Source organism: Ambystoma mexicanum, chromosome 1q (genome assembly GCF_040938575.1).
Source record: "Ambystoma mexicanum isolate Mex_15411 chromosome 1q, UKY_AmexF1_1, whole genome shotgun sequence".
Lineage (NCBI taxonomy): Eukaryota > Metazoa > Chordata > Amphibia > Caudata > Ambystomatidae > Ambystoma > Ambystoma mexicanum.
In genome coordinates, this window is record NC_090922.1 from 339,517,179 (window position 1) to 339,541,046 (window position 23,868).

General features: G+C 44.7%; 1 protein-coding gene across 1 annotated transcript in view; it reads left to right on the forward strand.

Annotated features, from left to right (window-relative positions):
- CHST8 (carbohydrate sulfotransferase 8) overlaps nucleotides 1–23,868 on the forward strand; it is a 1,469,505-nt gene that overhangs the window by 1,018,511 nt on the left and 427,126 nt on the right. The window lies entirely within an intron of this gene.

The window sequence follows — 23,868 nt, forward strand, 5'->3', positions numbered from 1 at the left end:
TCTCTGGTGAAATATAGTAGGCCTATTAGGAGCTGGACTGCACAGTGTAATGTTAACATTCACGGTGCATGGCCGGTGTATAGTGAGAAACCGCAAGAAGCTATGCCCCGGTCAATGTGAACATGGACAAATGAAGGGATCAACATATTGAAATTGATTTGGCATCAAAACCGTTTTGTCCTTCGGAAAGGTCCATGAGGAAATCGACTGCAGATGTGCGAGCACGCGGAGCGCGCATTCGTGACTGGGGTATGATGAGGGATGTTTCCGCTCGCCTTTGCATGGGCCTCATCCCACTGCTAGCATGCTCGTAAATGGAGCCTGTGGCATGTAACAGAAGAACAGCAAGACATCTGTAAAAGATAGCAAGAACTTCAAAATATACATTTTATCGAGTTCAGCGTGTCAGAGAGAGATCCAGCTTCCCATGAGTTACGAACACATGATTACAACGACTTGAGGCCATTGCATCAAAATTCCCAGTGAACATAGTCACATGTTCCCCCCATGTCCAAACGCACATCAGATATCTCCTCTTCCATCAAACCCCCATCATACGCTACTGTTCTGCCTAAACTAAATGCACACAAGGGTCGGAAATGACCCTCGTATGCAATGCACAGCCCCATGTGCCTGTTCCAGTGGCGGACTGGCCCACAGGAGAGTCTAGAGATTTCCCGGCGGGCCTCTACTCCCTGGGGTAGGGGGGGCGGTGGTGGGGCTCTCTGAAATGTTTATATGTCTGCATGCAGCAATGCAGCATACACATTGAGCTGCTGTGTTTGCTTGCACGGTGTACAATGAGGCCACTTCCCACAATTAAAAATCCAATGCCTCTTTTGGTTCCTATTCCACCGATTTCACCCCTGGCCTGCTCCAAACATGCATAGGGAAAATCAGTTTGTTTTGTGCACATTTTATATTGCATTCATAGTTGTGCAACGGGGCTCCCGGGGAGGCGAGGGGGATTTGGGGGGGCATATGAATGTGCCCATCTGAATATGAATATGAATTGGGCAAAACGTTTGTTTCCTCTTCACTTGCACCCAAACAATGACATCTTCGCATCGGTGGAGTCTCCTGTTGCAGCCAGGCCGCGGCGCGGGGCTGTGTCAATACTGGAGCTGCCCTTTGCAGGAAATGAGCTCCCGTGTAACATAGTCTGGTGCGCACGTATTTAGCATTCCAGTCGGGGTGCTAATGATAATGCGTCCCATGCGCATTTAATATTTAATGAGAGAGCCAAAATGAGGTTTCTTGCTCGACGTTTCGCTCCTGGAGAAAAATAAGTATGCGACCGTGAACCGCGCAACGGCTCCTGGTGCCTTGGCTCAGCGCAAAGGGGTGCTAGCGGCAGTGTGTTTGATCAAGCTGCACACGTGCCTCATGAAATTGCCCTCTTTCAGATCAATCATCAGACCTCTTTGATTGGTCATTGGTCTCACGTGAAATGCATTCAATCCGCCCCACCCCTCGTCTTCCCTTACAATGGCATTACGTGGACACGGTGAAGGCACAACCCAATAAAAGTGCCAGCCACAGAAGGTCCACGCCCTTGCAGGGGCCCCAACTCGCCCCTGCCATCCCCCGCATGACTACACTACCCACAAGGCAGAGCGCACATTTCACACTGTCCCTCGTGCAACCAACAATAATGGTGGCGCAGCCGGAGAGACAGCCATTCCCTTGTTCTCAGGCGCAAAAGGGACCTCCATCTTCCCTTTGTTGCACTATCTACAGTGTGTGCATTCAGACTACTCTCAATGATGCTTAATGTGTGGCTCGATATACAGTGTGTGCATTCAGACTATTTGCAACAATGCTAAATGTGTGGTCCAATATGCAGTACGCTCATTCAGACTAGTCTCAATGTTGCTTCATGTGTGGTGCAACACACAGCATATACATGCCGACTATCCTCAGTGATGCTTCGTGTGTGGTGCAATACACAGAATATACATCCCGGCTATCCTCAGTGATGCTTCGTGTGTGGTGCAATAATTTACAGCATGTACATTTCGGCTATCCTCAGTGATGCTTCGTGTGTGGTGCAATATACAGCATGTACATTCCGACTATCCTCAGTGATGCTTCGTGTGTGGTGCAATATACAGCATGTACATTCCGACTATCCTCAGTGATGCTTCGTGTGTGGTGCAATATACAGCATGTACATTCCGACTATCCTAAGTGATGCTTCGTGTGTGGTGCAATACACAGCATGTACATTCCGACTATCCTCAGTGATGCTTCGTGTGAGGTGCAACACACAGCATATACATGCCGACTATCCTCAGTGATGCTTCGTGTGTGGTGCAACACACAGCATATACATGCCGACTATCCTCAGTGATGCTTCGTGTGTGGTGCAACACACAGCATATACATTCCGGCTATCCTCAGTGATGCTTCGTGTGTGGTGCAACACACAGCATGTACATTCCGGCTATCCTCAGTGATGCTTCGTGTGTGGTGCAATACACAGCATATACATGCCGACTATCCTCAGTGATGCTTCGTGTGTGGTGCAATAATTTACAGCATGTACATTCCGGCTATCCTCAGTGATGCTTCGTGTGTGGTGCAATAATCAGCATGTACATTCCGGCTATACTCAGTGATGCTTCGTGTGTGGTGCAATATACAGCATGTACATTCCGACTATCCTCAGTGATGCTTCGTGTGTGGTGCAATATACAGCATGTACATTCCGACTATCCTCAGTGATGCTTCGTGTGTGGTGCAATATACAGCATGTACATTCCGACTATCCTCAATGATGCTTCGTGTGTGGTGCAATACACAGCATGTACATTCCGACTATCCTCAGTGATGCTTCGTGTGAGGTGCAACACACAGCATATACATGCCGACTATCCTCAGTGATGCTTCGTGTGTGGTGCAACACACAGCATATACATGCCGACTATCCTCAGTGATGCTTCGTGTGTGGTGCAACACACAGCATATACATTCCGGCTATCCTCAGTGATGCTTCGTGTGTGGTGCAACACACAGCATGTACATTCCGGCTATCCTCAGTGATGCTTCGTGTGTGGTGCAACAAACAGCATGTACATTCCGGCTATCCTCAGTGATGCTTCGTGTGTGTTGCAACATACAGCATGTACATTCCGGCTATCCTCAGTGATGCTTCGTGTGTGGTGCAATACACAGCATATACATGCCGACTATCCTCAGTGATGCTTCGTGTGTGGTGCAATAATTTACAGCATGTACATTCCGGCTATCCTCAGTGATGCTTCGTGTGTGGTGCAATAATCAGCATGTACATTCCGGCTATACTCAGTGATGCTTCGTGTGTGGTGCAATAATCAGCATGTACATTCCGGCTATACTCAGTGATGCTTCGTGTGTGTTGCAATATACAGCATGTACATTCCGACTATCCTCAGTGATTCTTCATGTGTGGTGCAATATACAGCATGTACATTCCGACTATCCTCAGTGATGCTTCATGTGTGGTGCAATACACAGCATGTACATTCCGACTATCCTCAATGATGCTTCATGTGTGGTGCAATACACAGCGTATACATGCCGGCAATCCTCAATGATGCTTCATGTGTGGTGCAACATACAGCATGTACATTCCGACTATCCTCAGTGATTCTTCATGTGTGGTGCAATATACAGCATGTACATTCCGACTATCCTCAGTAATTCTTCATGTGTGGTGCAATACACAGCATGTACATTCCGACTATCCTCAATGATGCTTCATGTGTGGTGCAATACACAGCGTATACATGCCGGCTATCCTCAATGATGCTTCATGTGTGGTGCAACATACAGCATGTACATTCCGACTATCCTCAATGATGCTTCATGTGTGGTGCAATACACAGCATGTACATTCCGGCTATCCTCAATGATGCTTCATGTGTGGTGCAATATACAGCATGTACATGCTGACTATCCTCAATGATGCTGAAGTTGTACAGTAATTTTGCTCATTGGGGCATTCAGTTTGCTACTCTGAAGGTTCCCTTGGATATAGTGGCATGAGAAATCCAAGAAGTCTATCTTTTCCTTAAAATATTCAATGGGCTATGTCTACCTACATGGATGGAACATGAGCCAATTACCCCTCTCTAGATCCAGAATGCTTTGGTTAGTGCACCAACCTTTTACCTTATCACTACACAATTTGTGATAGGGGATAGTGCAAATGTGGCAGGAGCACAGAGGTGTCACATTGCCTTTGCTACTCCACCCTGGACAAGGTACAGTGAACCAGACACATTCAGCCGGGTCTGATAGAGTGCAGACATCATGGCAGCAGTAAACCTACACACAGTGCACAAACAGGGTGTGGGGAAAGCAGAGCGGGCCTGACCCCACCTGCACAGGAACCGACTCTGCAAAGCTTCCTGTCAGTGCAGCCGTGCAGTATCCTGACAGCCCTCAGCACTAAGAGACCATTAACTGACATATATGGTTGGAGCAAACAGCCATAAATAAACATGGTGGTGTCTGTGGTCAATACTGTTTATTTCTTGATGGTTCTCTAGATGTGTTGTTCTCGTGCCCACAAGGCGCCATTGAGCAACGCTAAGGACATCAGGTCAGACTTGGACTGGGGGCAGGCGGTTCACTCTACCATTAACTTGCTGAAGAGTATACCCGGGCTCCCACAAGATATATATTGCAACAGGGGCGTTGCTAGGTCTGGAAAGGATTGGGGGCTAAGCTAATGTTGGGACTGTTGGGCCCCGGGGCTAGCTCGCCTTTTGGTTGTAGCCTGTGAGCTTCTATCCGGGGCTACAACCAAAAGACCTGGGGCTATAGCCCCTTAACCCCCGCCCCCACCTCCCTTAGCAACGCCTTTGTATTGATATCAGAGCGTGATACCAAACGCAAGCCCGGATCCCGAGTAGGCTGCACTCTGTGGCAGCAAGGAGGCTAAACTGGCAAACTAAGTGAAATGAATAGAAGGTATAGAAGCCGCACAACAGCACACCAAGCACACAGATGACCACCACACACGGTTCCAAACCACACTAACACAAAACATGGGGCGGCTGAAAGGACCAAACCTCTAATGAGCACTGACCAGGATCGAGAAAAAAAATCACATGCAGAACGTCTTCAGCCAAGTACGTCATCGCCTTAGCCAGACAGCCATTGGCTTCAAGAGGAAAAGGCGGAGATTGCACTTTAAAAATCCTGCATTATATAACAGACCATGACCTAACTTAACATCTAGAACCTTAACCTGCAATGAGCACAAGCAATTAAACCAGTGCAGATCCCCGTTTGCTTATGCGTTCCCACTTTACAGATCATGCCAAAGAGGTAGCCCCGCCCCTCCCCCCGGTGGAAGCAAACCGTGTAGATCATTGTCAGGTGTTGTAGAGACTGCGCACCACTAGAGGGGATTGAGAAAGGGGGCTAATAGGCTCCTTTGACCTTGGAGGTAGAACAATGGACCCCTGAGGGTGCATCCCTCTCGTGGGAAGCTGCTGCTCTATGTCTGCGTGCTAGCACTGTCACTCAAACCTTTGAGGAACACAGTCCCCCCTCGGACGCGCTACACGCTGCGGACCACAAGTAGGTGTTGTGCCTTTCTGCTCGATCCCTCGCACAGAATTCATGATTTCATGATATGGCGCAGAGGATATCACGGCTCCTACCACATTATGCGCCTCATTCAACATAATAATTTTGAGATAAGCCATGCTGTGCAAAAGGGCCCTACATTTTAGAGACTTAAGTGAAATTGATTAGGTCTCGGTTGTGTAAATGCACGTGAGTGTTTCAGTAAACAGACATATCTCTAAATTAGGTGTTCAGATAAAAGCAGGGAATCAGTATCAAAGAATATGCACTACTGGGCTACAGTGGGACAATGACAAATATCAGGCTTTGGTATTGGCATCAAATGTCATTTATCCAGTGTTGGACTGGGAGAAGAAACACCAAAAAAGTGGCCCACTCTCGCCTCAAAATAAGTGGCCCACAAACCATCATCCGTGAATCGCGTCAATTCAGGACTTCACAGAAAATGCGACTTATGGAGGGCTCATGTGTCTGTTACATTACAACATATAAAATAACATATGTTTGCATACAAGAATGGATCACCATATGTATCATTAATATATGTGTGTTTAGATCCATATTGTCAAATTACTGTGAATGCAAGCAGACGTCCAAGATCAAATGATAATATGTTATTGTATAGCACTTATGCTTAAGCTCTTTTTTTTTTTTAGAACAAACGTGTATACAATGTCACCCAACCTGTGTTGGTACTTATTTATCAACTTCAGAAGGATGAAAGGCTGAGATGGTCTTCCTGGGGTTCGAACTTGCAACCTGCAAATCACACACACACCGCAGCAGCAAGTACTCAACCCACTCAGCTATCATATCGGCTATAGTAAAATGAGCAATTATTCTGTAGTGGATACCATTAAACTGGTAACTGAGATTTAACAGCAGAGCAGGTCTGGTGCAAATTTGGCAGCATGTCAAGCCTGCGTTCATCTACTTTTAGTTTTCAGGCTTCAGAATCAGAGGTTGACAAAATAGGGAAAGCAGTACACTCACAGGACATCCCATACTCTGGGCACTCTCTTACCTCATACATGTAAACAAACATACTGAACACAGCATGCCAGGGAGATGGGAATGCATATATACGCATTACAACAAAGCATTCATCGTGTTACAATGAAGTCAATGTTTGACATAGCACATCAAGTGGCCAGATGGTCGAGGCCCCCATAAACATGTACACGGTTATTGTAAATGAGAAGAACCTTTTGGAAATGTTTGCAGCTCAGTCACACTTCAATCGAGGTGAGCTTTATTGTCATTTCATGTAATTTGTAAATTCGATTTTAAACAGACATTACCAAAAAGTGCCAAACCAATCTATTTATATCCGGGAAATATATATTAACACCATTCCCACTGACACAAAATGACTCAGCATACCAAAATGTTATTAATGGGAGACATCTCCTCAATGCAGCAATTCAATGGTAAACTGGCGGGCAGGCCAAATTGGAAACATTTGCACAACCAAAGACCCAATCTTGTCCTGCAGGACCCTGTGCTGTACCCCACACTGCTCCAACAATGCACCCAAATCCATTCCGGGTTGGCCTGCACCACAGCATGTGAAAACTCAGCTTTGCTTCAAGCTTCACATCAAATAACTCAGTGGCTGAACTGAGGGTCAGGGAGGCCAGACAACCTGGACACGGACCAAAAGTGAAACGCAAATTGCAAAGTGGCCACAAGGCAACGTGTAGTGCTGTAGAAAATAGAATCAGCACAGACACATAACTGTGCATGTCCAGACAAGTGTCCCTTCTGATTAACAGTAGTAGACAGTATTAAGGCACACTATCCGTAACTAAGCGCCAAACACACGCATGGCGTGGAGTGCCAATCAATCTTTGCCAGCAGAATCCCTCACTAAAACGCCTTCTGAAAAAACCCTCTGAAAAAATCCTCTTAACATATATGTTGAACGGTATTTTGTGTGGTATGGTAAATGCACTTATTTATTTATTGTGATTTGTATGCACCACATATAAGATTAGTTCCTTCAGGGAGCTTGTATGGACAGATTGAGTACCAGACATTTCTGGGGTACACTGCATTACGTGTTCTAAGAGTCTCATTCTGGCTACCGATAATACGATAGGGTGAGTTATATACAACACCTGTATTTTGTCAGGTGGCTCCTCCATGTGTGTTAAAATCTGCCAATAACATACATGCCAACCCACCCTTCCCGCCTAAAATAACAATTTCCGCAATGTATTCCTATGGGGAAAATGCATTCTCCCGATTTTGGTGCTGAAATCTCCCTCTCAGGGGCTTTGGAATGTTGGCATGTTGGCAATACGCATTTCTGCCATAGTCTGTGTCCTACATATTTGATTTACTTGTATAATATACATTTTGAATGCTCATTTCCATGGTGCACACAACACAAGTCAGCAAACCCTGGCACTTTATGGCAAACGTAACATTTTAGAAGACATTGATTTGCCCTTACCATTGGGTCTTGAAGTCTAAAAGTGTCCACACACACGGGGTTCTTCAGCCTCCTGCAACTCGTGGATGTGGCCCTTCCTTGAAGCCTTGGATCCTGGCCCACCATGCAGCTCACTGCTGCAACTTGTGGTGGGCACTGGGGCTCTGTGGCGGTCCCGGAGAGCAGAGTCTGTGTACAAAACATACACTGGGAGGGAGCAGGTCGGGCTGAGGCAGACCCACCCAGCCCTGCTGCTCCCTCCCAGTGTTTTGTACACAGATTGCTGCAGGCACCATGGTGTCACGGCCCGGGCCACGGCAGTTGGCCGAAAGTCCACTGCATGTATCAAAGAAAGGTAACACATTGGTGTTACCATTCTCTGCATCTGAGGTGTGCCGGCGGCGGTGGGGCTGCAATTGCAAATGATCTGTAAGTTACTTACTCACAGATCCTTTGCAATTTGCGTCCATCCGGCGAGGTGGAGGCCTGGGTGCTGGTTCCTGAAGTGTGAAGCCCACTCCTGGGCCGGATACCAGCCCAGGCGTGGGCTTTAGGAACCAGCCCCCAGGTCTCCTCCATGATTTCTGATCGGCCACGGGCCGATTGGCCGATGGGTCAATCCGACCCTGCATTCATCCCACTTATCCTTTGCATAACATTAGGCTAAGTGGGTATTTACAAAATGGTTTTTTAACCTTTTCTGGGATCTCTCTTTCCATCTTTATGCTGACAACACCCAAATCCTCTTCTCCTGTTCCTTTTTCTCCAGTGCCTTACACTCTAATGTCTCTGTCTGCAGTCCAGTCTTGGATGTCCCATTTCCTTCATCTTAATCCCTTAAAAACTCTGGTTCTTTTCTTCCCTGCTACCTCTATCCCCCCTCTCTTTGCTTTCCTCCTTCCCTGCTCTCTTTTTCCCCATCTGCCCGTACGCTTGGTGTCATTTCTGACCACTCGCTCTCGTTTTCCCTTCACATTTCTTCTATTGCTCACTCCTGCCGCAATGCTCTTTTCAACATCTGACATGCCAGGCCTTACATTTCCTTTCCCGCCACCAAGCTTCTTCTTTTCAGTTCGGTCTTTACTCACATCTGCTCTTATTCTTCTTGGCCTCCCCGCTTCTCACCTTACCTCTCTTTGATCTCTGTGCAACTCAACTGCTTGTCTTCTTTTTTACCTTCCTCCCCATTCTTCTATCTCTACCTATGTTCCTTGTCTCTTCTTCCCTTTGAATCTCATCTTCACTTCCCTTTCCTCTCTATTGTTTTCAAGCGTATCCATGTTCTCACCCCTCTCTCCCTCTCTTCATTAATCACTCTCTACTCCCCTGCCGAGGCTATACGCTCCCAGCACCAACTCTTCCTTTCTGTCCCCAAACCCACCTGCACTTCTTCACGTTTTCGGTCTTTCACATTGCTTGCCCCTAAGCTTTGGAACTCCCTCCCTCTATCTATTCGTGCTCTAACTCTCTTTGTATCTTTCAAACTAATCTGAAAACATACCTCCTACTCCAGCTTCCCAATTAACTGTTAAGTTTTACCTATTTCTTCTTAGAATGTATTACTCATTTCTTTGATGTACCTTTTTTTTCTTTTATTCTGATCAGCGCTTTGGTCTACAGCGCTATATAAATAATGAAATACAAATGTAATGTAAAAATGTAAATACTCCTTTCTCCATACCCAACATTTATTCAAATGTATGGACACATTTATTTTTAAGTGATTTAGAAGCCATTGCCTGCTGCTAATGTATGATGGAGACAAAGCGGGATAGGGGAAGGGCAAAGGTTACAGGTAACATTCACAGCCGAGCAGCAGTCACCTCTCAGAAAACCTGTGATGCCGGAGAACAGTTTCCAGAGCTTTACCATCATGTTGACAGTTCCTCACAGGATGGGCAGATAGTGAATCAGGCTAGCCAATAAACACAGGTAGCCTTCATAAAGATGTTCTTCCTGGAGTCTCAGGGAACTTTAGTTTAAGCTTCCATTCCTGTGACGCCAAGGAGCTTGACAGCAGTTTATTCACATCATATCATTCTTCCAGGTATCTTTTAAAGCAAGTTTCATCGTTAATATTGTCTCTCGTCGGGTTTTTCATTGGAAGGTTTTTTTCGTTGCTGAGATTTTGGATTTCTCGTGCATCCCTGGACCCAGTGAACACTGTATTGGGGCAGAGTCTTGAGTCTTGCCTTGTGCTTGAGAACCATCACCTTAGTGGATGCTTCTGGGATCAACTCTGATTAGAGGTTAAAAAAGACACATAGGATGCCCAAACATACGGGGTTCTGCAAAGTGTGCCATCAGGGAGCCTGACTTATTATGGACAGCTGGAAAGGAAGTGTGAAACCTCCACATTCTATAGAGAAGAGATTCCTACCTAATCACAGATGGCCCAGAAATCAATCAGAGTCTTGGAGGCAGTTCTCAGGTTTTTATTAGTATTTTTGGGGGCTTTTCGGCCATCCCTCTCTCTCTCTCACCTGTGGGATTTCCTCCCTAGCCCAGGTGTCCATAACCCCTGTTAGTGCTACTGAGCAGTGACCCCTGCTGTATCATAGCTGAATTATGCTTACAGTGATGTCCTGAAACGCTGGCTGTCTAATCTCCAACAGGGACTTCCTAACAGTCCCTACTTAATCCAGTTATTGCTGTTCTTCCGGGGATTGGGATGTGCCTGGCAATTACCCTGTTGGATTCAGGCTGGTTCACTCACACCCACGCTAACCTTGTCCTTTCTACTCTCACTACCCCTCCTAATTCTCTCCTCCATTCTGTATGGCACTTCTCCTCCTGCGTCCTTTTTCTACTATCTTCTCTGCTACCACTCTCCTCCCATAACTACCACTCTCCTCCGACGACTATTGCTCTCCTGCTCCCACTACCACTCTCCTCCTACTACCATAATGACTATCCTCTGAACACTCCATTCACCCTCTACAACACACCCTTTTTTCACTCACACAGTTGCTTCACAAACATTCCTTGCTCTAAATAAACTATATTCACACAATTCAAAGTTATGCTAATTCACACAGCAGTACCCTTGCATTGACAAAACCAATAGCTCACATTCTCCACCCAAGGCTTCCAAAATCCGGAGCAACATCCTTCCTCCTACTGGTCTCTTCGTTGTCCTCCACCTCAACGTCCACTGACCACCCACATAACACACACTACTTTCTTCCTGTCCCATACTTACATTTCCATCCCTCTGTGCAGATTCAACAGCTTTCCCTAGCGAAGACGGTTAACATTTCCCCTAAGCGGTTGTGAATTGAGTAGCAGATGTTTGGAATAGGGAGTTAAGCTCCACCCATTTGCTTCATACAGTACTGCAGCGGAACCACCACGTCGGCCCAGGAGGGAATGTGTCTAAGTCTATGGTTCGTGCTCCGCACCTAAGGCCCCCCAGGTGAGTCTTATCATTGGTGGGGGTCTTTTTACCACTTTCATCTGTGCCTGTGGGATCAGAGGTGGCAGCCCGGAATCCCTGGGGGGCTTCCCTGAGAAGCGGTTGTGTGTGGCGCTGCTCTGTTGCTCTTTCTCTGCATTTGCTTGGTTGCCATGGTTTGGTGATTGCATGGCAGCCCTTTGGGGGTTGGCTTCTGAGGCAGTGTTCCTAACCTCATCTGGCTTGAGATTGTTCAGGGGAAAACATGACAAGACTGGCAAGTGTCTGCAGATGGGGACGTAGCATGAGACAATGGTGTTCTGCCAAAAAACAGACTAGCAGAAGGGAAAAGGGTGAACATTAGATCCCCAATGCCGGCTGAGAGGCAGAGGCGTAGCCAGGGTTGTCTAACCAGTGGGACCTGAAGTTAATGTAGTTGGGCCCACCAAAGTTATATTAACATCTGTAAATGCCCACACAGTGCTGCTGAGTGGGCATTTACATATTTTGGCTGGGCCTTGCCCACTTGGCCCTCCCCTGTCTAGGCCTGTGCTGAGAGGGGTTCCACCCTCTCTTGACAAGGCCAGGTTACTGGAATTGTCTCTTCCAACAGCTGTGAGAAGACCAAATATTAGGTTAGAAAACCTGGGGCATGTCGTAAACAATGAGCAGACAAATATTTTGATGTGTGCTCCTCTCTTACCCAGTGTAGACTCATTCCTACATGATCCTTGTAGGTAATATAAAGGCTGAGTTGGCACAAATGTATGATGTGTGAGATGCAATGCCAATGGCAAAGCTCCAACCATTTCTATCTTCTTAGATGGGCAGGGATTTTCCCCAAGTTTTTTGCCAAATATTTTCAGCTGGAAAAAACTCATCAAAATGTTTTTATTTTGGGGGGATCACCCCTAACCCCCTCTTTCCCATTACCTAGTTTCTATTTCCAACCCCCTCTGCCCCTTCTATTCCATCATCCCCTTACCGATATTTTTTGATGAGTTTTTTATCTGAAAAAGTTTGGCAAAACACTCAGCGAAAAAAAACGGCGATGTAACAACGTAGTACCGCTCCAACCTGTATTGCAGAAAAAACAGGGGTTAGGTTTAAGACAAAGTATACAGAATATTTAAGAGATTATACTTGCAATAAAGCAAAGCAAGGCATCTCTTTTTCTTCTTTTTACAGTAACCAACTTTCTGCCAATTCAAAATTTACTATATCTTGTTTCATGCCCAGAAAATTCATTACAGATTTGTATGGTGCTTGCAGAGGAAGAAATTGAGGAGTGCACACTGCGGGCAAAGGGGACTCCTACATCATTTCACACTATGCTCCTTTCCCGAGAGGAAGTTAAAGATTCCAACAAGGGCCACCACCATTCAATTCCACACCTTTCCTTTGCATGTAATACAGCACAGTGGTTTAGGCCTCATGACCTATTTATTTAAGTTATTTATTTATTGGTCACTAATATAGCGCCTATACACTTAAACACGTGTTTCAAAGCGCTCCAACGCAGGGAGGGAAGGTAGTTGAGCAAAACAAGTTGACATTCTTAATAGGCATTGGAAATTCAGACTGGGCAAGTGCTATGCGTTCAGAGGTACAACATAGAACAAGGAAAAAATACAAACGGTTTACAACATATGAAATAATTTTTGTACGTGCTTGATGGTCGTTTCAATAATGCAAGTGCTATAAACAAAGAAAGGAGAGGGGAGAGGGGGCAGGGGTGAGGAGAGGGTAAGACGCACAGAGAAGAGCCAAACATAAGGGCCAGGCAGTCATACTGGGCAGGGGACTGCCAGATCATCCGTGAGGAAGGAGCAGACATGCGCTGCAGTTCATGAGGACACAGTGATGTAGCCCGAGAGGTACAGGACACCATGGAATGTTGGAGGGCATGGAGGCAGCCTGTCAGATGAAAAGTGGTGTGCAAGTGTGTGGAAGCCACAATGGAAAGGAGCAGGATGCAGGGCCTGGGGGGGGGGGGGCATACTGAGGGTAGTGGCATGCTGAGAGTACAGGTAGTTAGTATGCATCATGATAGCAGGCACACACAGTACTACTACCTTTTGAAAGTGCATTGAAGATGTAAAATACACAAGGAATGACCCAGATCCATTTGAAGGAGACCGAATTATGGACACCAGACAAAGTGGAGTGGTCAAGGCCCTCCCAGGCTCGGACTGGATAGGACAGGCCCTTAGATGGTGGCCCTTTGAGTGGGGCCGGCAATCGACTTCCAGCTCTGGTGGAAGTCCTGTGGAAGTAATGGAACCCGTAGAATCCTAGCTCCTGCAAAGCTCATAGGGCCTGTAAGGATCAGCTGGTGCTGTAGGCCGTGCAGGGCGGCCATCATGGAGTGCCCTGGAGGACCTGAAAAAATCATGCCGCATCAAGGGGGGGGTGCGGGCAGGCGGATGATGTGGCGCTCTCAGCAGCGCTTGGAAGAGGAAAGGAAACATTGTCTTTGACAATATCCCATTCCAGTTTGACCGTGAGTGTAATGGTCTTTCATTAGAAAAAGAAATTGATATCTGAAATAAAATGTGTTTTATGGAAAGCAGCAAGTTTAAACAATCTGCATATAGTCAATGCCAACACCAGAATACATAATAGATGTACGTTTTTGAACTGTTTAATTTGAACAATCAAGTAAATTATAGCCCAGCAGCCATTTTTCACCTGAGTATTTATACTAGTGAGAATGCCCGGCATACCATGTAACTGTCACGTGGCAGTTCCACCAGCCCCTGAGACTCAGGAAAATGTAAGGCATCATTTGCTTGGCTGTGAAGAGACAGGACAATGTTTGAGAAAGTGTTAAACCTGTTCCTCACCCGCAAAGTAGCATTCACAGACCAAGTTCGTCCAAGTGGTATTTTTCCTTCTACCTCTGTGGAGTTGGATACAACACATTGCTGTCAATTATTTGTTAATATGGTGCATATTAGGTATCAAAGAAATGAGTCTTGATTAAAGGTTGAGCTTTTAACTTATTATAAAGGGCCTTTCTTAAGAATCTTTAAACTAGGAGCCGTCTTTCTGTGAACATCATTGGGCGAGCTGGATGATCTAGAACCGTGAGTTTTAGAACACTGACTTCTTTATGCATATAGATTAATAAACAGCAGCAGAATCGTCTAAATCGGAATTGATTAAGTTAATACCCAGTAAGCACATTTCATATATGTGTTCAGAGCCAGAACTGTGCTGCTGCCAATTGTTTTATTCAGGCAAGTTCTGAAGTATATGTTTGATGCTCAGACTACTAGTTTATAGTTTTAGTATTATCTTTAGCGTGAAGAATTAGCCTGTAGAACGAATGGGGTGCGTCCTCATGGGAATGCTACTGATGGGTGTTTTGAAATAGATATTGATGCGACCCTTCATAAATCCTACACATAAACTAATTTTTTGAGCGGTAACCATCGGCCAATGTCTCGTTGATCTACTTTGGAAATCCGATCTTTCTTTTCTCTCCTACAAGCAAGCAGATTGTCTGGCACGCATTATACCCTTTCCTTTCAGTTGCATTAGAAGAATCAGATTGAGATCCTTCCTACCGCATCCACAGAGCGACCCTCTTTATGAATAATCAAGTCACCAAGGAGGACCCCACTTGTTCTCTCGTTTGGCATACTGCTGGCATCACAATTATCATTTTAATTGTACACATCACACAAATCGCCATCCTTCATATTGTCACTTTTTAATGGGTTACAGAGTGAGTCTTTAAAATCTGGGACGGGCGGTGTAGTTCAGAGGTCGGAACCATCTGCCCCTGTACAGACATTATGCTGAGTAGGAATAGTCTGGTGCGGTCTCTAATACTTCATAAAAAGTGACAATTTGCCTTACTTAGTCCTGCCATTATTTAGTTCTATATGTTCTAAGACCTGGCCAACCATGTTGAAGAATGCAGAAGCATGAAGTCAATCTTAAGCCTGATGTGTGTGATAGTTGCTCACCCAACATGTGGTGCCCCTGTACCTGACACATTTGCCTTTGGGAAGAGGGGGCTACCAGATGTCAGACTTTCCACTGGTTGTTGGGGATGCACAGCTTGTTGCCTGCCCTTATTATCCCTGTTCAAAGAGCTGATGTTGTTGCAAACACTTCTGAAGCACAATCGTACCGATTTCAACGGTGGGTTCTCTGTGTGTCAGCCTCCTCCCCACAGTCTGAAATGCAGCCACTTTAACCTTAAATGGGAGGTAATGGAAATATGCCAAAGGATGGCTAATATTTTCTGTGTGGATCATCATGATTGATTCTCTCCAGTTGTCTTACCAGGTGTGCAATGTCTGGCCTTCCTGTGTTTTCATGTTACATTGCATTTTTTGAAAGGTTCATTTCCAACAATTATAACTATGGAAGTACCTCACACACGGGCACTGAGATCTGGCTCACGTGATGTGTTGCTTCCTCAAAGGGCTGTAGTACAGAGCAGATATTGTCCATGGGCTGCCACTGAGTCAGTGTGAAGAAGTCTCCATCTAATGCTCGACTGGGACTGTAATCGCTTAGCATATTCCTATGCTCACACAGGTTGCTGAGCAAATGCAAAGATTAATTCCAGTGGGTCAGCACAGATATTTTCAGCAGCTGGTGGTATGGACATTTGTGTTGCATCTTCAATGCTTCCAAAGCATTTCTGGTGCTGTATGACCAGCTGAAATTGGAGCAGAACTTGTGTGCCACAGCAAGCTTTTCTCTGGTAGGCGAGCCAAATGTGTCATCACACGTTGGAGAGCGTGTGTAAAGCATGGACTATGCATTTTGTTCTCCAGGCTTAGGGTAGAAATTGCATTGGAGCCATTGTCTGTTGCCACAAAGGCAAAGGATAGCTGGCAGGGACGTAGCTATTCTGACAAGCAACCCCCTATTTCTCTTGTCCCAAATGACTCTCTGAGTCTGTACAGCTCCTGCCATTAATGCCTTGCACTCACAAAGTGGCTTGTTGGTGAATATAATTATGTAGTTTCACCTGGCTGTTTGGTAACAAAGGGAAGGGAGGAATCATGGCACTCTGTAAGGTGAATAGGGATAACTGATTATTATACTGGCCAAATAGTGCTGCCATTGCTTGGTAGCCATCTACCCCACAGACACTTTGGGATATCTGACTTGATGTTGCAAAGAGTGTGTAAACAACACAAATGGTTTGTAGAACATCTGTTCTCTGAACGCATGTAGAAGGTGTGTTGGAAAATGCAGTTTCAGAGTTTACTTGCTCCGTCATCATGACCTCACTATCAATATTGTCGGGTATATTTCTCTGCTTTCTCTTACAACAAGGACAGCTATAGTCAATGTCTTGGTGGTGGGTATCATCATTATCAGCATCACCAGATTCCTCACCACCACCACCATTGGAATGACTAGAGTCATAGGGCATAAGAGTGTTTGGGGTGGCAGGGATGTATTGGGTGTGCCAGATGTGAGGGGTCAGCAATGAGAGGCAGACACAAATAGGTATTATTCTCAACATAGCCATTTTATTAACAGAAAGGGGTTTGGATAAAGGGCCTAACTTTCCCTATCCTAACAATAGTGTCTCTTCCTATGAAACTAAAATTAAATCATGATGACCTTGTGTCCAAACTCAATCTGACCCTCACACTAATACACATAAACACAATGTGCAAGGTAAATGTTTCAAAGTTCAACTCAACCGAAAAGTGCAATAACTCAAACATATAACTTCAACAAAAACACTTCTTGTATCCAAGGATTGGCTCCCTTCCCTTGGATAATTTTAGGTAAACTATTCACAATGTTCTGGTCTCTTAAAGGCGTTACACATGTCTCCTTTACCTAATACTCTCCTCAAGATGACAAAAAAAGGTTCCTTCCATGAGACTGATTTGGAAAAGAGGAAATCTCTCCTAATTGTTCAGAATGGCAAAACAAAGTATCTGTTCCACAGTGTTGTTTTGAATAAGTTAATGGAAAGTCTTTACTACTTTTCAGAATGATATAACAAATGTCTTTTTCACAACAGATATTTAAGTATGGCAAAAGGATACTCTTGTCAAAGTTTCTGATTGACAAAATGTTAAAAGGAAACAATAATTTAATATGACCAAGTCTCTTTTCAACACAGCAACATAGCAATTCAAAATGAGTTTGCCGATGCACTCTCCTGCCGGGAAACTCATCAACTAAAAACTCTTGATATCCTGGCTTACTCTCCTCCCCCTATTGTCTCACTTAGATCTCCTAGTGTACTCTCCTGCAAGTTATGCTTGTCCAAAAGGTTTCACTACTTGATATCCTTATCAGGCTTCTCTGCACATTCACTTTCTCTTTAAGTATCCCACAACTGTGCTTCTTCACTAGCACACTTTTGTTGACTTCAACTGTTACTTGTACCAATTTCCCCCAAACTTACATCTAATATCTGAGGGTTTGTTCAAGCTTTGGCTTTCAACATCTTTCAATCTCTCTTGACTCTTGGGAATGCTTGTTTTCTGATTTCGCCCAACTTACCTCTTAAGGAGGAGATTTGCACCATATTTGCCCTTGTTGTTCTTTTGGCAATGTTTTTTGGCTTAGGCAATGCTGGTCCCAGGTTTCCCACAACTGACATCTAATGTCAGGAGAATTGCACCACATTTGCCTTTCCCATTTAGTTCTATCAGGTCGGTATTCAAAAGTACTTTCATTATGCTTTCCAGCATATCTGCATGTCCCTGGGCCTGCTTTATTATTAGGCTGACTCACCGGTTCTCCATGCGGCGGTTCAGAAGTGCTTGTGAGGGGCCAGATTCGCTTTACTGGCAGAGTCCCGCTTGGTCTCTGTGTCGTCTCTTCCAGCCTTCGCTGCCAAGACCAGTGCAGCTTTGCAGGACCTCATCTCTGTACACGACTCTGCTTAGCACCATCTACTTTCTATTGTTCGGAGCGTCATTCCTCCAGTCCAACAGTCCTTTGTAGGATTTCCTTTGCCACTAGTTATGCTTCCCGCTCTGCGCTCTCTGCAACCTGCCTTCTCTTTCCATCCACATTCTCTCAGCTGCAGGTGATTTAGGAATTTAAAAGTCCTGCGCAGCTGATTAGATTTGTGACAACTAGACTGCACAGTGTCCTCAAGATCACATTTCCATGAACTCCTTACTCCTATTTCTCATCACAGTACTTAAGGATTTCTGGACTTTGAGTCCAAGGATGTTTCAGCGGATTTTACATCACATGGTTGAACAGTTGCAATAACATTATAATCACCATAAACATCATATGTTTCATATGTTTTAGTTTCCCCATATCTGCATGAAGATGGATTGTTTTTTTTAACAGATTTTTTCTCAGAGTTTTAGAATCGGTTTGTTTTGAATAATGGCAGCAAGCCATTAAAAACCCTGGAATTAATTAAGCAATATGCCCCAAGCGGCGGGCATTACCGACTCGGTAATTCCCCCGCCGCTCGGGGAATATAGCTATAGTACCCCGGCCCGCAATATCTGCATGACCAGTGCACTAAAAGCATTTTTTTCTGTCCTGAAACGCTGTGGCGTTTCGGGACAGAAAAAAAAAAAGAATAAAAAAAGACCAAGAAAATGGCCACCAGGAAAGGGAAAACGGAGTCTGTTTTCCCTTTCCATGGCGGTCATCGGGAGAACAGAAGTGTTCCCAGCGAGTCTGTTCCCGAAAGAAGACAGAGAAGAAGGTAAGTGGGGCTGGGAGGGAGGGAAAAAAAGGAAAAAAAAAACATACCTGGGTCCCCGGCGGGGAACGATGGAAGCCTCCAGTTGTGTGGAGGCACGGAGCGGGGATGGCCCCACTCCGAGTCTCCACACGGCTGGAGGCTGCCATCGTCCAACACAGGGGACAAAGGAGGTGGAGGTGGAGAGGGCAGGGAGGACGGAGGAAAGAGGAAGGGGAAAAAAAGCTTTACCTAAGTCCCCACCGGGGAGCGAAGGCAGCATCTCAGCCGTGGGGAGGCTCGGAGCGGGGATGGCCCCACTTCGAGCCTCCTCATTGGCTGAGGGGCTGCCATGTCCCCCACCCGGGACAATGGTAGTGGAATCTCGACCAAGGAATTCTCGGCCAGGTAATGCCTCGGCGAGGGCCAATCAGAATGGTTCTTTCATTGTGATTGTGCCCTCGCCGGGTACTAATTCATCTTTTTCATAATAAAGTATATCACATCTCTCCTTGTGGTTTCACCACTCTACCCTTTATAGCCATCTCCTCCCATGTGATGCACCCTCAGAATACCATCCTCTGGGTCAAGATCAGGTAGCGACTGCCTTCCCCTGGCCACATTGGAGGAGACATTAGGCTGGGGATTTGTGATGACTCTGCAGGATTCACTACACAGGCCAAGCAGAGAAACATTCTACTTGAGACAAGAGAGTGTTCTCATTGGATATATTCTAAAGTAATCCGGTTTTTGATGATAATGTTCAAAAAGTGAATTTGCATACTGCTAAACGCTTTGGTAAATTGAATATGTTTATTGAGACCATTAATCCATAAGTGAAATTGGGCCAGCACTTCAGGTGGTCCCTGCCCAATCAAGATCATATCATCTATATACTGTCTCCACAAGTGAAAGTGGCCAAAGTAAGGGTTGGTTACATTTAGAAAATATTTGTGTTCATATTACGAAATCTATAGGACTGCGAGGCAGGGAACAAAGACCGCTCCTATTGCTGTGCAATTTATTTGCTTAAAAGAAGTTTGGTTGAATTGGAAATAGTTATTTTCCAGAGGTATTGTCATCACTTCAATGATGAAATTCACTTCAATGATGAAATCTTACAGAGTGTTGCTGACTGGAGCCGAAGTGTAAATATTGTATCTGATACATTCAGTCATCTCCTCTTGTGGAATGTCGGTGTATAGTGTTTGGATGTCCATTGTAATAAACAACTCAAAGTGTTCATCAAATGTCAGTTTTTTAAAGCATTCGTGGCATGTTTCATGTCTTGGGGTATATTTCAGTCTTCTGACATAACGGTTGGAGAAAAATAGGTTCTAGAATGGAGCCGCAGACCAACACAATCTACCTACCAGGAGCTTTGTTGGATTTTTCTGTACTTAAGGTAGCACATAAAAGGACAGGGTCTGGGGATTGATTTTGTACTCTTGTTTAGAAATCCAGTTTTGGTGGAGTGGCAAAGACGTAGCATCTTCAATAATCGGCTTTATTTCACCAATTGGATCTTTTTTGAATCTCTTGTAGTGGTTCTCTACGTTTAGTAATTCTAAGGCCCTTGTACCATATTGTTCACTATTAGTGATGACAATACCCCTGTCCTTATCTGCTGGCTTCATTCTACACCTCTACTATGTAGAATTGGCCATGGCCCTGCAACCTCTATTCAATAAGACCATCCCTTTTTGAAACAGAAACAGTTGGCAGCACCTCTGCTGACCCTTCAACAGACTCCATAACAAGTAGGACCGGTACCCTGGTCTGTTGCAACATGGGAGGATGGGATACATTGCCACTTGTTCTAAACTCATCTGTTAAGAAAGGCAGCCTTGGGCTTTCAGTAGTGACGTGCCAGACCCAGCCAGGCAAGTGATGATATTAGAGGCCTAAGCAGCCACATCAACCAGTGTTTCAATACTCTCAAGTCTTCTAGCCATGGATAACGAGCTTGATGTCTGGTTGCTACCTGTTTCCATACTATGCGAACACCCTTAATGTGTGCATCCCAAAGTATTGCAGCAGCAGCTGCTTCTGCTGGGAACGGTGCAACATTACTACACCTTCCTCAACCCCTTCCATGTTTGGCTGCTTGCCTTGAGGACAATTGTGGACTTGTGTTGTTGATTATTGCTGCACACAACTCAGACATTAGCAAGCCACAGTGCGCTTTTCAAAACTTGGTAGTGCTGTGCTGTGTGATCATGTACCTGGCCTCAAAAGCAATAGCTTGCAATTTCTTACCACCAAATATATACTAATACATTTGACAAGAAATCCAAATGCCCATCTGTATCAGATAGCCGCATTCAATCAAGTCGTACATAAATGCAATTTCAATCAACAAGTGTGCCCAAAAGATGTTTAGCACTTTTGTCCAATTTATTTGCACACGTTTAACAAAGGGTAAAGTGTGTCAGAAACTGTGCTCAACAAGAAATGCATGAGCGTGCATTCAACCAACCAGCATGCCCCAAAGACCTTTTTCCCCCTCACTCATAGTCTGCTAATAAATTTGACAAGAAAGTCAAATGCTCATGTGTGTTATCTACTGCTATCAACCAAGTTGTGCATGAGTATGCATTCAAGCAGCAAGCATACCCTGAAGACATTTTGTTCTTCACTCAGTGTTCTAATAAATTTGACATGAAATTCAAATGTTTGTTTATGTCCCCTGCTACTCTCAAAAATGTTGTGTGTGAGCATACATTCAATCAAGCCACACGCCACAAAGATGTCAACCTTAAGGAAAAGTGATGAGTTTGACAAACTCAAATGCTTGTGTGCCAGCCATTATGCCCAACCATATTGGGCATGAGTTTGCAATCAATTAACCAGAATGCCCCAAAAACGTTTCTCTTCACACAAAATGAATTAAATTTGACAAGAAATTAAAGTGTTCATGTGTGCCAACTACTACTCAGTCAAGTTGTGCAAGAGTGCATGTGCAATCGAGCCACATACCCCAAAGACATTTGACCTTTGCTTAAAGTGTGCTAATAAACTTGACAAGCAATTTTGTTCCTCATATGTGTCAGCTTTTGTGCTCAACCAAATCGTGCAAGTTGTCTTTGAGCACAGATTTAATCAAGCTACACATCATAACACTTTTCCCCTACACTTAGGTTCTATTAGTAAATCTGACTAGAAATACACCTACCTGCTCGTGTGTCTCAGCTACTGCACTCAACCAAGTCAAGCGTGTGCATGTGTTGAATCAAGTCACACACACAAATACTTTTACCCTTTACTCAAAGGGTGCTAATACATTTCATAACAAATTCAAGTTTTTGTGTCTCTGGCTAGCTACTGCAGTTAACCGATTTGTGTTTGATCACATGTTTGACCAGCTTGCAAGCCCCAAAGATGCTTGCCCTCCCCTCAAATTGTGCTATTAAATTTGTCAAGAAATTCAAAAACTCAAGGCCGCTATCTCGCTCCACCAAGTTGTACATGAGCGCTAGTTCAATGAATCAGACACACAGACATTTGCCTTTTCCTCAGTGTGCTAATTACTTTGACAACAAATTCAAATGTGTGTCAGCTATTGCTCTCAAACAAGTTATGCATGCACACCTTCTATCAAGTATGAAACCCCAAAGACTTTTCCTCTTGACTCTGCTTCCTAATAAATTTTACAAGAAATCAATGGTCTCATTGTGTCAGCTATAGTGCTCAACCAAGTTGTGTGCGAGTGTGTGTTCAATAAAGCTGCCCAAGCTAAATTCCTCCTCCATCCATGCAAGTAGTGTGTTGCAGCATACAACCAATTGCCCTGCCACAAATGCCCCTGCCTGAATGATGAGCAAGAGCCTGTAAAGAATGTTTCCAGCATACCATAAACACTGTTCTCAAAGAATGCTAATAGATTTTAAGGGAAATCCAAGTGCCTGTGTCAGTTTTTGCATTCAATCAAATTGTGCATGAACATGTATTCACTCAAGCTATCACTGCAATTTGCTATAGCAAGTCCTGCTTGCATTGCCTTTCTCAAGGAAATACAGATAGTATTTTAAAGATGCTTCCCAAAAAGAAAATGATATTCTGTTGAGAAATGTGTAAAATCCCAGCTAATATCAATGCCTAAAATCTCTACTTAAGGACAATTGTCCACCTGTCAAACAAAAAGAAACTTAACTCACCCTCCTCCCTCTTTGAAAGATTTCTAGGGGCTGCTGAAGAGCTGCAGACGCAAGATCTCATAGGTGGGTGAATCTGGCTGCGCTAATTTGATATCCAAAATCTCTTAGAAACCTGCAAAGCTCAACGAATCCAAAATATATCAGGACTTCAGGAGCTTTGGCCAATTAAATTCAACTCAAATTTCTGGTGGGGTTCACAGCCCAGCACTCTGAAACGGGCCTGATAGCCATGTGCACATGCATGTACATATGGATGGTCTATTTAACATGAAAGTACAGGTTTGGATCATTTGGTCAATGATTCAAGGGAGCACAGGACTGAACTGAAATCCCCTTTGTGGATGAGACAGCGCCCTTATCCCGTGATGTTGCAATGTCAGCAGCTATTTGGTTCTGCAGTGCATTCTTTTTTTAAGATTGATTGCACTCAAGAGAGGCAGTGCACCTTCAGGCGAAACAAAAATAGACGGTGCAATATTTGTCAAATACTTATTAGGGTAGCAGAATAAGACACGTATCAACTTGAAACGCGTGGATCGGGTAGTGTTTTTTTATGGATAGTACAAAAATACGTCATGGAAGTAATTTTTCTTTTGCATTAAACTAGGTTTTCTATCCATAGATTGCATTTACATTAACTATC